Source organism: Notamacropus eugenii, chromosome 4 (genome assembly GCF_028372415.1).
Source record: "Notamacropus eugenii isolate mMacEug1 chromosome 4, mMacEug1.pri_v2, whole genome shotgun sequence".
Taxonomy (NCBI): Eukaryota; Metazoa; Chordata; class Mammalia; order Diprotodontia; family Macropodidae; genus Notamacropus; species Notamacropus eugenii.
In genome coordinates this window covers 455307393-455322637 of record NC_092875.1, presented here as the reverse complement: position 1 = coordinate 455322637, position 15245 = coordinate 455307393, and the positions used below count along the sequence as shown (strand labels likewise).

Here is a 15245-nt window from a genome sequence, read left to right as displayed (position 1 = left end):
AGCAATCCTAATCTCAGACAAAGCAAAAGCAGAAATAGATCTAATCAAAAAAGATAAAGAACAAAACTATATCCTACTAAAAGGCACCATAGACAATGAAGAAATATCATTACTAAACATATATCTCCACTATTCAAATACTTAAAGGAGAAGTTAAGAGAGTTACAGGAAGAAATAGACAGCAAAGCTATACTCATGGGGAACCTTAATCTCCCCCTCTCTGAACTTGATAAATCTAACCTAAATAAGCAAGAAAGAAGTTAAGGAGGTGAATAAAACTCCAGATAAGGCAGATAAGATAGATCTCTGGAGAAAATTGAATGGAGATAGAAAGGAATATACCTTTTTCTCAGCATGGCACATATACAAAAATTGACCATGTACTAGGATACAAAAACCTATAGTTTTAGGAGATAGTTAAAGCAACCTTATCAGATCATAATGAAATAAAAATTATATATAATTAAAGGCCATGGAAAGATAAATCAAACATTTAACAATTTCATGCTAAAGAATGAGTGGGTTAAACAAGAAACCTTAGATAAAAACAGTAACTTCATTCAAGAGAATAACAATAATAAGAAAACCTACCATACCTTATGGGATACTGCAAAAGCAGTTCTTACAAGGAAGTTTTATGTCTTTGAATGCCTACTTAAATAAAATAGAGAAAGAGAAAATCAATGAATTGGGCACGCAGTTGAAAAAGCTAGAAAAAGAACAAACTGAAAATCCCAAATATACATAATTAGAAATATTGGATACCAAAGTAAAGATGAATAAAATTGAATTTGAGAATACTTTTGAAATAGTTAATAAAACTAAGATGTGGTTTTATGAAAAAAATAAAATTGATAAAACTTTGGTCAATTTGATTAAAAGAAAAGAAAGAAGAAAACGAATTTGCAAGATGAAAAATGAAAATGGTGAACTAATCTCCAATAAGGAGGAAATTAGAACAATAATTAGAAATTACTTTGCCCAACTGTATACCGATAAATTCAACAATCTAAATGAGATGGATGATTATTTTAAAAAAATTAAGTTGCCAAAATTAACAGAAGAGGAGGTAATATACTTAAATAACTTCATCTCAGAAAATGAAATTGAACTAACTATCAATGAACTCCCAAGGTAAAATTTTCCAGGGCCAGATGGATTTACAAGTGAATTCTATCAAGCATTTAAAGAACACTTAATTCCAATACTATATAGACTATTTGGGAAAATTGGGGAAGAAGTAGTCCTACCAAATTCTTTTCAGGTACAAATACTTTGCTGATACCTAAACCAGGAAGAGCTAAGACAGGGAAAGAAAATTACAGACCAATTTCTCTAATGAATATGAATACAAAAATTTTAAATAAGACTTTAGCAAAAAGAATACAGGAACTTATCACAAGAATAATACATTATAATCATGTAGGATTTATAAAAGGAATGCAGGGCTGGTTCAAAATTATGAAAACTATTAGTATTATTAATCACATCAACAACAAAACTAATAGAAAACTACAGGATTATCTCAATAGATGCAGAAAAAAGCTTTTGACAAAATAAAACACCCATTCCTAATGAAAACATAATGGAATAAATGGAACTTTCCATAAAATAATAAGCAGTATCCATCTAAAACCATCAGCAAGGATTATATGCAGTGAGGATAAGCTAGATGCATTTCTCTTCAATAGATCCAATAAAATCAGGGTTGACACAAGGATATCCATTATCACCACTGTTATTCAATATGGTACTAGAAATGTTAGCTGCTGAAATAAGAGAAGAAAAAGAAATTGAAGGGATTAGAATAGACAAAAAGGAAAATAAGTTATCACTCTTCGCAGATGATATGGTGATATACTTAGAGAATCCCAGAGAATCAAGTGAAAAACTACTTGAAATAATAAAGAACTTTAACAAAATTGCAGTTACAAAGTAATCCCACATAAATCATTTGCATTTCTATATATTAGTAACAAAGCCCAACAGCAAGAGAAAGAAAGAGAAATACCATTTAAAGCTATGGCAGACAATATAAAATATGGGGAAGTCTACCTGCCAAGACAAATCCAGGGACTGTATGAATACAATTACAAAACCCTTTTTGCACAAATAAAGTCAGATCTAAGTAAATGGAAAAACTTCAGTTGCTCTTGGGTAGGCTGAACCAATATAATAAAAATGACAATTTGACCTAAATTAATTTACTTATTCAGTGCCATATCAATCAAACTACCAGATAATTATTTTCCAGAGCAAGAAAAATTATTAACAAAATTCATTTGAAAGAACAAAAGGTGCAGAATATCAAGGGACCTAATGAAAAGAAATGCTAAAGAAGGTGGCCTAGCCTTACCCGATCTCAAATTGTATTTACAAAGCAGTAATCATCAAAATCACTTGGGACTGGCTAAGAAATAGATGGATAGACCAGTGGAATAGGTTAAATACTCCAAACACAGTAGCTAATGAATATGGCAATCTATTGCTTCATAAACTCTAGGACCCCAGCTTTTGGGATAAGAATTCACTGTTTGACAAAATTTGCTGGGAAACTGGGTAACAGTGTGGCAGAAAATGGATATAGACCAATGCCTGGCACAGTACACAAGAATAAAGTCCAAATGGATACATAATCTAGGCATAAAGATTGACAATATAAACAAACAAGGGGAGCAAGCAGTAGTGTATTTGTTATATTTATGGAGAATACAGAAATTTTTGACCAAATAAGAGATGGAGAACATTGAAAACTGGATAATTTTGGTTACATTAAATTGAAAAATTTTGGTGCAAACAAACTCATAGCAACGAAGATTAGGAGGGAAGCAGAAAACTGGGAAAGAAATTTTGAAACTAGTGTCTGTGATAAAGGCCTCATTTCTAAAATATGTAGAGAAATGGGTCAAATGAGCAAGAATATACCAATTGATAAATGGGCAAAAGATATGAGCAGGCACTTTTCAGAGGAGGAAATTGTAACTATCTATGGTCATATGAAAAAATGCTCTAAATCACTGTTGATTAGAGAGAGGCAAATCAAAACGACTCTGAGATACTGCATCACACTTATCAGTTTGCTAACATGACAAACAGCAAGATAATAAATGTTGGAGAATATGTGGGACAGTTTGAACACTAATTAATTCATTGCTGGTGGAGCTGTGAGCTCTGAAACAGAGAGAAGTATAAATGGGGGAAATAGGATAGGAGAAATACACAGAAATCATAACTTTGAAGAATAATTCATAGCAACTTTCTCTGACAAAGACCTTATTTCTCAAATATATAGAAAACAACATAAAATGTATAGAAATAAGAGGCATTTACAGCTGGTAAATGGTCACAGGATATGAACAAGCAGTTTTCAGATGAAGTCATAAAAGCTATCTACAATCATGAAAAAAATGCTGTAAATCACTGATGATAAGAGAAACGCAAATTAAATAGTTGAGCTACCTCCAGCATTTATTAGATTGGCTAATTTGACAGCAAAGGAAAATGACAAATGTTGGAGGGAATGTGGAAAAATTAACACACTAATACACTCTTGGTGAAGTTGCATACTGATTCAATCATTCCAGAGAGCAATTTGGAACTGTGACTAAAGGGATATAAAACCATGCGTATCCCTTGATCAAGGAATACCACCAAAAGGTCTATATGCTGAAGAGATAAAAAAACAAATAAGGAAAAATGCGTATGTACCAAAATGTGCATAGCAGCTATTTTAGTGGTGGCAAAGTATTTGGAATTGGGGGGATATCCATCAATTGGGGAATGGCTGAACAAGTTGTATTATATGATTGTGATGGAAAGCTATTGTGCTGTATGAAATGATGACCAGGATACTCTCAGAAAAACCTGAAAGAACTTATATGAACTGACGTAAAGTTCAAGGAGCAGAACAAGGAGAACATTATACACATTACACAGCAATATTGTGATTTTCAATTGTGAATAACTTAGCTGTTCTCAATACAATGATCCAATACATTTCTAAAGGACTTAGGATAAAAAATGCAATCCATCTACAGAAAAACAACTGATAGAGTCTGAAGGAAGATCTAAGCACACTTTTTCTTTACATTATTTTTCCTGGGCTTTTTTTGTCCGCTTTCATAGCATGACTTACATGGAAAAATGTTTTGGATGATTATACATGTAAAGCCTGTCTCAATTTGCTTGCCTTCTCAATGAGGGGGTTAGAGTAGAGCGAAGAAGGAGGAGAATTTGAACTCAAAATTTGGAACAAAAGTTAAAATTTTTACCCATAATGATGGCACTACAAAACATTATTTAAAAAAAAAAGTATTGGGGAAAGGTTTCCTGAAGACAGTATAATTTTAGATGAAACTTTTAAAAAGCCAAGGAAACTAAAAGGCAAAGATGAGGGGAGAGAAAGCATTCCAAACATAAGGAGCAGCCAGAGAAAATCTCCAAAGCCTAGAGCAACGTCTTTGTAGGGGAACAACAAGCAAGTCTCTGTCACTGGATCACAGAGGTGTATAATTACTGGAAATGTGGAGGTATTTAGGGTTAGGTTATCAAAGACTTTGAACATCAAACAAAGGACTTTATATTTAATCCTGGAGATGACTGGATTTCATTGATTGGGAGTTGAAGCGGATTGTGATATGTGCAACCCTGCTCTTTAGGAAATCACTTTGGTGGCTGAGTGGAGGATGAACTGGAGTGGAGAAATATTTGTATCAGTCAGAGAAACCAGCAGACTGTTGCAGTGGTCCAGGCATGAGGGGTGGAGGATCCAAACAAAAGGGGGTAGAAATAAAATACTGAAATAAAAACAGGAAAAAAGGTGATCCTATAGCTCTCTCTCAGCATTAGCTTTCTACTATCTCCCTTCCATAGGGATTATGTTCCCAAATTCAGACTAAATGAAAGAGAAGAAATGGAAACTACAATAGAAATAATATTGCCACAACCGACAAAAGGGTCAACACTTTGACCTTCAAATATATACGAGGACTGCTTTAAAAGAAAAGTGAGAGAGAGAAAAAGAAAGGAAGAAAGTGAGGAAAAGTTAGATGGGGAGAGCAAAGAGAAAAAACTAGAAAGACAATTAAATGGAGCTGAGAAAAAGTCATGTTGTGTCATGATGAGAGTGAAACAGTCTTTCTGGTTTGACAGAAAGCCTGAGTTCAGTAATTATTATAATGCCTTAGGTTTATATAGATCTTCTTAGCTTTAATAGTGTTATTGCATTAATTATCTTATTTGAGCTACACTACTTCTAAATAAAATTATGTTTGAAAGTCAAGAAAGAAGAAAAAACATTGGGAGAAAAGAGAAAAGGAAGATTTTCTGCTCTTCAAGTTCCTTCTGTAGTGGTGCCAGTAAAAAGAAAGAAAGAAATAAAATTAAAAGAATGAATGAAAAGCATTCTCATGTATTATTCCCACTGAATAAAGAAATCACTATTTAATTAATTGTCTAATCATCAAGGGCAATGTCTTTGCTGGCTAAGGACTTAGGAGATGACATATTTGTTTAATTAAAGCTACATGTTTTCTCATTTTTTTCTTTAAGAAATGAAGTTAATAGCTTTGAAAAGAGGGCAAAGGAGATTTATTGAAATCCTGAACAGACTCTGGAATTGCAATAATGGTACAGAATAGGCCAGATAATCAGAGATTGATCATGGCATCAAATTTGTGTTTGTCTCTGTCCTTCCTTTAGTACAACATTGTTGCTTTTTCTGTACTATTATTTAACAAGATTTCAATTGCAACTGTAAAGCTTCTTTTAATTAAAATATAATGACCTTATCATTCAAAAAAAAAGGGTTGTACTATGATGTTGCAGAGCAATGGTATTTTAAAACTTATACATGAAAAATAACAGAAACCTACTTATTTCTTTAGATTCTGGCAAAGGAAAAATATTTTAGGTCAGTAACTCTTTTATGATGTGAAATTTTAGCTTTCCCTTTATTGAAAAAAGTTATTTAGAAGCCACATTAAGAATGTTTTGTTTCTGTCTACCATCAAAATGAAACTGGCAACCAGAATTTTAAAATTAACTAACTTTTGTAGATAATGCCTCTCAAAACTAGATATGTTAAAAAAATAAGGTCCAGACCCTATGAAATTCATTTGTAACTCAGTCATAGTCATAAGTATCTTACTTGGTAAATAAAATGCATTTCACATTTTCTCCTATGAAGTTAGATTTCTGAGCATTCATCATCCATTCTTTCAAAGGATTTCTGGGTGCTACCTGCTAGAACAGAGATCAACACTTTTGTTAAAAGATGGAACCTTTACTTTATGATGTAATCAAGAGTTTTGGAACCTAATACTTTAACATTTGAAAAATCTAACCGTCACTAGGAAAATACCTCGTTAAAATACAAAACCTATAATTTTGTCAAAAATGGCACTAAAATATTTCTTACTTAAGAAAACCCCCCTCTATATTACAGTTCTCCTTATGAATGGTTTCAAACTGCCTTATATTGTCTATCTACAGCCTGACTTGAAAAATGAACTAACAATTTGGGAGGCTCAGGTGAATATTTTTCCAAGAAATTATGCTGGAAATCTTATAGTTACTATTTCCTAACCTAAATTTTATTTAAACTATTATGTGAATATTGTAAATTCTAGTAATTATTAATGTTACTGCTTTTGATTCACAAAAAAATCAATAAAAATTGATAAGAATATTTGAAGCTCAAAATTCTAAATGTTATTCACAAATTCTTCTTACCCAAACATATTCAGCTCTCCTAGAGACTTCTTGTATTCTTAAGAACATACATATTTATTTTCCAATACACTCTCATCAGTTTCATACAACTTCACCACAGTATAAGGTGACCATCATTGTTTGAGGGTCCTGTCTAGGAAGCACAAGTTCCAGAAGGACCTACATAGATGAAAAAATACTAGATATTGTCCTTGGAGCAGATAATATCCCTACCGTCAAGAATAGCGAAGTCAGTCTCAAATCAAAATGGATCCTTATGGTCTACATATTACCATAAATTGACAAAGTAACATTATCTATGTCTCATTATATTTTATTTATTTGGCAAACATATTTTCCCAATTATATTTTAGTCTTACCCCTCCACACGTTCACTTGATAATGTTGTGAGTTACATGGGTCTGGACTTTGACATTTCTGGTTTGGAGCATAGCCTAAGTCACTGTGAAAAGGCACATGACCAAAAATTTGGCCATCAAATGATGACTTGTTTTGGTGATAAGAAGTCATTAATCATTTGACAAGTAGTTATTATGCATTAATTTTGTGACAATGTGCCAGGTATTGTGCTAAGTATTGGTGATGCAAATTAAAAAATAAAAATAAATAATCCATATCCTCAAGGAGTAGGATCAAGCATCAGTGCCAATATTTAAATGATGGAAAATATGTAAATCAAACATAACATTATATATGAAGTAGATGGAAGATGGTCTTATAGGAGATATAGCCACAGAAGCTATGAAATCCAGAAGACACCTCTTGGAGGGAATTGAACTTGAGCTGAATCTTTAAGAAAAGCAAGAATCCTAATATTTGAGAGAGAACCTTCCAGGGATGAAGAACAGACAGTGCAAAGATGCAGAACCAAGAAATGAAATAAAAGAGTCTCAAATGCAAAGAATAGCAAGTTGGCCAATTTGTTTGGACCACGGAGTAGGTGGATGGGAGTAGAATGCAAGAAAATTGGAACGGTAGGAATGATCCAGGCTCTGATGAGGTTTTATTGCCAAATAAAGGGCTCTATATTTGATCTGGAGGTGATAGGAAGTGACTGGTATTTATTAAGTAAAAGGGTGAAATTATGACATTTACACTTCAGGAAAATCACTTTGATAAATGACTGGAAGATAAATTAGGATGGGATGAAATGAAGAAGAAAGATCCATTTAAAAAGCCTGTTTCAGTAATTCAGATGAAATTCAATGAGGACAGTAACTATGGGTATGGATAGAAGGGGAAATATGTGAAAGATATTGTAGCCAAAGAAATTATAAGATTTTCCAAACGGTTGAATATGTGAAATAGATAAGAAAGAGGAGCTGAGTCTCACATGAAGGTTTGAAACCTGGTTACTAAACAGCAGTTTCTTGAATAATAAGGAAATGCAGAAGAGATTTCTTGTGAGGAATGAGTTCTACCATGGGTATGGTGAATTTCTTATGCTTACAGGACATTCAGTTAATGTTGTACAACAGGTATTTGATGAGGTGGGACTGAAAAAGAGACTTCAGATGGAAAACAGATCCAGGAATAATCTTCTTAAATGTGATAATTAAATTTTAAATATGATAATTAAATTGAGCAATGTTCCCAAGTCTAAAGGTATACAAGTATTTCCATCACTAACATTTTGCTGCTTTGTATTCCAGCCCAGTTCACATCTGTGATACAATCTGTGCTGAGTCACGTAGGCTTTCATACCTTTTGGCACTGAGCCAATTAGGCACTGAATCACATGGACTGTGATGTCTCCTGGCTCTGAGCCTATTAGTTGAAAACTATATATATTGAGAGGTTGGTATGTTACTTTGGGGCTCACTCAAGGGAAGAATGTTTCTTTGTGATTTGGCCAGATGAGGTTCTGGGTAGCTGTTGTTAAGCTTTCCCCCAGTTTTTTGAACGCAGATGTTGGTGCTCCCTGGTCTGGTGATTATGTAATGATTACATTGTTTAGACAGTTGGAGACCTGCCTATCAGATTCTTTCTTGGATACTCTCTTCTCTCTACTTATATTGTCATTGTTTAATTAAAATAAGATTGCTAATCCCTTTGAACCTATCTTTTCTTTAGAAAAGCAAATCAAGAACCTGTGTTAGCAGCCCTCCTGCATGTTGGTGCTATTGGTCTTATACCTCCAGAGCAGCTGCTAGTAGCATTCCTGCTACAGACAGTCATAGTGAAAAGGCATAACATAAATAAAGATCCAATAAAAGAAACAATGAAATAATAGTAAGAAAGGTAGGGAGAGAATCAAGAGAAGTATCATTTAAAAAAACAGAGGAAAAGAAATTTATGAGGTGATCAATAGTTTCAGATGACAGATTCCAAGAAGGCTGAGAATAAAAAAAATACTATTAGGTTCATTATTTAAAAGATCTTTGTTAACACTGGAAACAATTTCAGTTGAGTGATGGGTTTCATATGAGTGTTGAAGTCAAAATGAAGGAAGTTTCAAAAAGTAAGAGGAAAGGAAGTGGAAACATTTAGGACAGTTTTTTTTTTTCAAAGAATTTCTGAAAAGGGGAGTGGAGGCATAGGATGATACTTAATTGGTGAGTCAGTATCGAATGAGTTATTGCTTTAAGATTAAACCTACTTATCCTGCTTTAATTCATATTACTTTCATCTAATCACTCTACATTTGAGCTCAGTCGAAATATTACATAATTTTTAAAGTTTTTATATGCACCTAGCTTGCTGAATTTATTTGAGCCATCTCTCATACCTGCACTCCATCTTCATTTCCACTCATTGAAATCCTTCTCTTCCTTCAAGATCTAACTCAAAAGTCATCCCTTCCATGAAACCTTCCCTTATACCTCAACTAAAAATGTCCTTTCCTGTCAATAATTTCAAAGCATTTTTTTCTGAAATTTGTTTCACTTTGTAGCATATCTCTTCATGTGTTATATTCTTCTTAGCAGAGTGCAAACTTCTTGACAAATCCTTTTTTTTTACCTTTGTATTCCAAAATTTTCCACATTACCATCTAGCTCTTAGATATTTCATGTTTTTGTACTGTTGAATATCTAACAAGAAAAATTTTGGTTCAAAGTTTCATGCTAACAAAGATGTAAATGTTTTACATGTGAATCTACTTAACATACTCATATTTAAAATTATAATGTATTTCTATTTGTTCATATTAAAAAGATATGAATAACAATACGATTCTTTTTGCATTTGTGTAAATCCACAGTAATTCATGTTCTCTTTTTTCCCACCCTCTCATCTTTAGTGGATCTAAGATAATGTTTTCTTAAACTGATTTCAGAGACAGAAGGATTACAACATAATTATCGCTTTGCAACTCAGAGGACCAGCAGATTACCAGTAAAGCAATTTGTTGTTTTTTTTTTTAAGTCATTAATTCAGTGAGTCTTGTGTTTAATTACGTTGTCAAATGAATAGGCATGTGAATGGACTCCAAGGGAAAGAAAAACCAGAGTCTGGTCTCATCTTTGCCTTAATTAAAAGCAGTGACACTTCATTCGTGTTCTCTGAAGGATGAACCTATTCAAGATTAAAGACAGTATATGGATACATTGAGTATAGCTAGTTTGATTTAGGTCTAATGTTAGTCTGGAGAAAAAAAATTCTATGGTAAAATTTCAGAATTTAATTTTGTTTTACCTTGAAAAAGATATTTTTGTAAATGCCTTAAGGAAATTTAGGAGAGGTGAGAGTCAACACATATATTTTAAAATGTGTTGAGTAAAATCTGTCCTAGACTTGTGGGTGTTTCTTTTAGTTTTTGTCTGGCAAAATGTAGAAATAACCTTAAAATGCTTCTAACATATTCTATTTTTTTTTCCTTCTGCTCATCCTCAGAGTTACAGCCCAAAGCACTCATCCCAGAAGCACACTCTTTTCCTCCTCCACTTTAACTATTGCCTTGAAGAGAATTTCTCTGTAAAAATTTCTCATTCAAATTAAGTTTAGAATGATTTGACTTTATGAGAACAAGTAGAGTTTGAAATTAGATTCACCTGATTCTCAAAAACAGAGGGGAAATAAAAGCTGACTTGAAATCATATTAACTAAGGAGAGCCCTATATTAGGAGAGGCTGCTGACAGGCAAGATCCCACCATATATAAATATAGCTAAACACCATAAACCAAACTAGATACCTTGGATGGCACAGATCATGAAAGGATCTGTTTTTACATGTTGCCCAGAATTAAAAATCAGATGAAGCAAATGGATTTTATTTGTAGATTTAAAACTAAGGTATAAATTCAGACATCAAATCAAGTCTGAGTCCCAACTGAAGTGTATAACATCCGGCAAAAATTTAAAAAATATGTACTATTCATAGGCATATGTAATTTTGGAAGAAAATGAAGAATTTGAAAAGAGTCTGCCAATAGTTTGTATGAATCACAAGGTTTGTTCCTAGTATACATTAGGAAATAGTCATAAGCAAATAGAAAGAAAAAAAACAAATAAAATTAAACTTTGCACAAGTTTGGAGAAACAAAATCATCTCATTCCTTGATGATTTTGAGTAATTAACATGAATGAATATGATACTTTATTAAACTTGTCTTTTTTCTACATCTATTGATAAAATAATAAGATCATATGATATAATCACAAAACCTGGGACTCCAACTCAAGTCTCCTTGGTTCTGAGGCCACCTGACAATCCATTACATCATACTCCCGTTCTTCACTCCTCTTACTTAGTCACCTCTCTCATTGTCTCTGAAATGCATGAGAGCACATGCACACACCCACACATACATAGTATCTTTTCATCCAAAGCATTTTTACTGCAGTTTTAAGTTTTATTAGTTTAGGATCTTTGGAATTCTGTATACATGCATACATATAGATATTTATGCATATACATGCACGTTTGTATGTATGTTTGTGTACATAAACATATACCTCTACATACACATGTTTATATACATATATATCAAATATATCAAGTAGAATTTATAACAGGAAGGTGGAAATTCAAGGATGGTTCAAGTTTTGCAATCAACATATTAAAGTACATTAATAACACAAGAATGAAATATTTTATTATGTAATTAGACTAAAATAACAATGAAATACAAGAAATATCTGAGATTCTGAATATCAAGACACTCAAGACATATACAAATGAAATAATAAACCACTTTTTCTTATGAAAAACATTAAAGAATGACAGAGAAATTCAGTATTAAGGATGAGGGTTATAAAAATAAAAATATTACCCAATTTAATGTTGACCCAACACTTTAAGAATAAAAATATTAGTGGAATACTTAATATAAATAAATAAAATGACAAAAGGAAGAATAAAGAGTAAATGGTCAAGAATATCAAGGGAGACAAAAACATAGAAGACTGTCATACTGCCTAGTTTAAAATTATGCAATAAATAGTAACCATGCAAATTTATTGGTACATGATAAAAATAGAAAAGTAGATTAGTAGAATTAATTAGATAAAAACAAAATTAGGCTCAAATCCATAAAGCAGCTTAGTACTTTACCTAAGAACTTCAATTACTGGGGAGTGAATAAAGTATTTACCAAAAAAAAAAAAAAATACGCCTGGGAAAATTATATAATAGTTTAGCAGAAAATGGAATCTAACCTTCAATTTACACTGTAACTTAAAATAATTTCTGCATGTATTAACACTCTAAAAACAAAGTCATAATATTACAAAAAGGAAAATTAAGAGTTTTATCTTTTAGGGTGGTGGATAGGATGCTTTTCTCAGCCACTCATAATGTAGAGGGACAAAGGTATAAATTAGATTGAGTCTGAAAAACAAATTGCAAAATTAGTAGAGACCTGACAGAGTATTAAATTTCTCACTGTTAAAATTTCTTAGTTTTTCTTCATAATATCAATTTTTCTTAAAATATATAGAAAATATCAAGAGATGATATTCTAAATTTGAATTTCATCAATAAAAAAGAAATGAATTTATGATATAAATATGATAGAAACTTGAGATTGACTACTTCTTCTTAGACTTCACAATTAATCATCTTCAGAAAATGGAATTTCATCTAATGTATCTTAAATTGGGGAAGTATGTATTTCAGAGAGTTTATAAAAATAGAGTTAAAACCACATGGCCTAAAATTCAGCAAGAGAAGTTAATCTAAAATGGATAGGAAGAATTTAAAATTTTCTGATCTTGTGCACAGTAAAGATTTCAATGAGGAAGATATGGGGAAGGTACTTAAGGAGAAAAATGAAAATGAAAAAGAAAATTTTAAAACAACTTACAGTTAAAAACTCAAGAACTATTAGATATTATCTGTGGAAATGATTTCACAATAAATGTATTCATCCCATATCTTTTTTCTGTAATTTGATTTCCAGTTGTCTAATGGCATCCACACTTGGGTGTCTCAAAATTAATACATGCAAAATGAGACTATTTTTCTTAATTCCTTCAACTGTCCCTATTTCTTGATTTTTTATTCAGTATTTTATATTTTCCAAACTGTACATAAAAAGACTATTTTAACATTCATTTTTAAAACTTTGAGTTCCAAATTCTCTCCCTTTCTCCTTCGCCCATCTTCCCCAATTGAAGAGGCAAACGGTTCACTGTAGATCATTTATGTATAGTCATGCAAAACATTTCCACAATAGTAATATTTTGCAAGAAAACGTATACCCCCAAAAAACCTTCAAGAAAAATAAAGAAAGACAAAAAAGTATTCTTCAGCTTGTATTCAGACACCATCAGTTATTTCTCTTGGGATGGATAGCAATTTTTATCTTAAGTCCTTGAAAATTGTCTTGGATCATTGTATTATTTAGAAGAGTTAAGTCATTCACAACTCATCATCTTACAATATTGCTGTTGGTTTGTAAATAGTACATTTCACTTTTCATCATCTCATGCAAGTTACTCTAGGCTTCTCCAAGAGCATCCCACTCATCATTTCACATTGCACAACTGTATTACATCACAGTCAATTACAACAACTTATTCAGACATTCCCCCATTGACGGGCATCCCCTAAATTTCCAGTTTTTGTCCTCAGAAAAGATATACTATTAGTACTTTTGCGCATATATGTTCTTTTCTTTTGTTTTTTTTTTCTCTCATGTTATATAGACTTAGTAGTGTTATTACTAGGTGAAAGGGTATGCATGACTTTATAGTCCTTTGGGGATAATTCCAAATTGTTCTAAAGAATGGTTGAGGGGGTGGAGCCAAGATGATGAAGTGACCTGCTCTAGCTCTCCTCACATAGCCCATAAAATACCTCTAAAAATGACTGAACAAATTCTAGAGCAGCAGAAGCCACAAAATGACAGAGAGAAAGAGATTTCCAACCCAAGACAGCCTGGGAGGCATTCAGGAAACATCTATCACACCAGGCTCAGAGCAGAGCTGCATGGACAGGACTGGGGCAGGATTCAGCTTGCAGAATCACAGGTATCAGCTAACGTTTCCAGATTTCTCAACCCACAAATGCCAAAGATAGCTTGAAAGGTCCGTGAGAAAGCTCTTTCAGATGGGTGAACCCTGGCCCCAGGGTGGCAGCAGTCAATATGGCAGGAGTCTGCACTTTTGGAGCCCTTGGCCTTTAGACTCTGGGGGAATCGAGAGGTAGATCTGGGTCTCAGTTCTGAGTGGCAGTCCTGAGGTGAGGAGGAGGACTGGCATGGTGGAGATGGTGGAGGGTCTGGAGAGGGAATCCTACTTGTAGATCCTGGGCAGAAAATAGTGCTCATGGTTCCTCACAAACCAGAGCACAGGACATGAAAGGAGTAAACTCCTCTTCTTTGATTGTGCCACCCTGGAGGAACTGAGAACTTACAGGTACCTAGAATATGCCCCCCACTTGACAAAGTACTCATAAGTCAAGTAACTGGCTGAGAAAATGATCCAAAAACTGGAAAAAATAAGATTATAGAAGGTCATATTCTTGGTGAAAAGGTATTTTCTTCCATCCTTTCAGATGAGGAAGGACAAAGTATACAATCAGAGGAAGACTCAGTAGCCAAGGCTTCTACATCTAAAACTTCCAAAAAGATATGCAATGATCTCAAGATTTTGAAAATCAAGTAAGAGAGATGGAGGAAAAATTGGGAAGATAAATGAGAGAGATGCAAGAAAATCATGAAAAGCAGGTCAACAGCTTGCTAAAGGAGACCCAAAAAAGGCTGAAGAAAATAACACCTTTAAAAACAGGCTAACTCAATTGGCAAAAGAGGTCCAAAAAGCCAATAAAGAGAAGAATGCTTTAAAAAGCAGAACTAGGCAAATTGAAAAGGAGGTTCAAAAGCTCACTGACAGAAATATTTCTTTAAAAATTAGAATGGAAACAGATGGAAGGTAATGACTTTATGAGAAATCAAGAAATTACAAAATAAAATCAAAAGAATGAAAAAATAGAAGATAATGTTAAATATCTCATTGGAAAAGCAATTGACATGGAAAATAAATCCTAGACAGAGAATTATGGGACTACCTGAAAGCCAGGATCAAAGAAAGAGCCTACACATCATCTTTCACGAAATTATCTAGGAAA

At 32.9% G+C, this 15245-nt stretch overlaps 1 long non-coding RNA gene across 1 annotated transcript in view; it reads right to left on the bottom strand.

Moving 5' to 3' along the window:
- LOC140498656 (uncharacterized) overlaps positions 1-6234 on the bottom strand; it is a 48706-nt gene extending 42472 nt beyond the window's left edge. The window contains exon 1 of the long non-coding RNA XR_011965168.1: positions 6149-6234. This is a non-coding gene — a long non-coding RNA (uncharacterized lncRNA). The remainder of the gene's footprint in view (positions 1-6148) is intronic.
- Positions 6235-15245: the final 9011 nt, after the last annotated feature.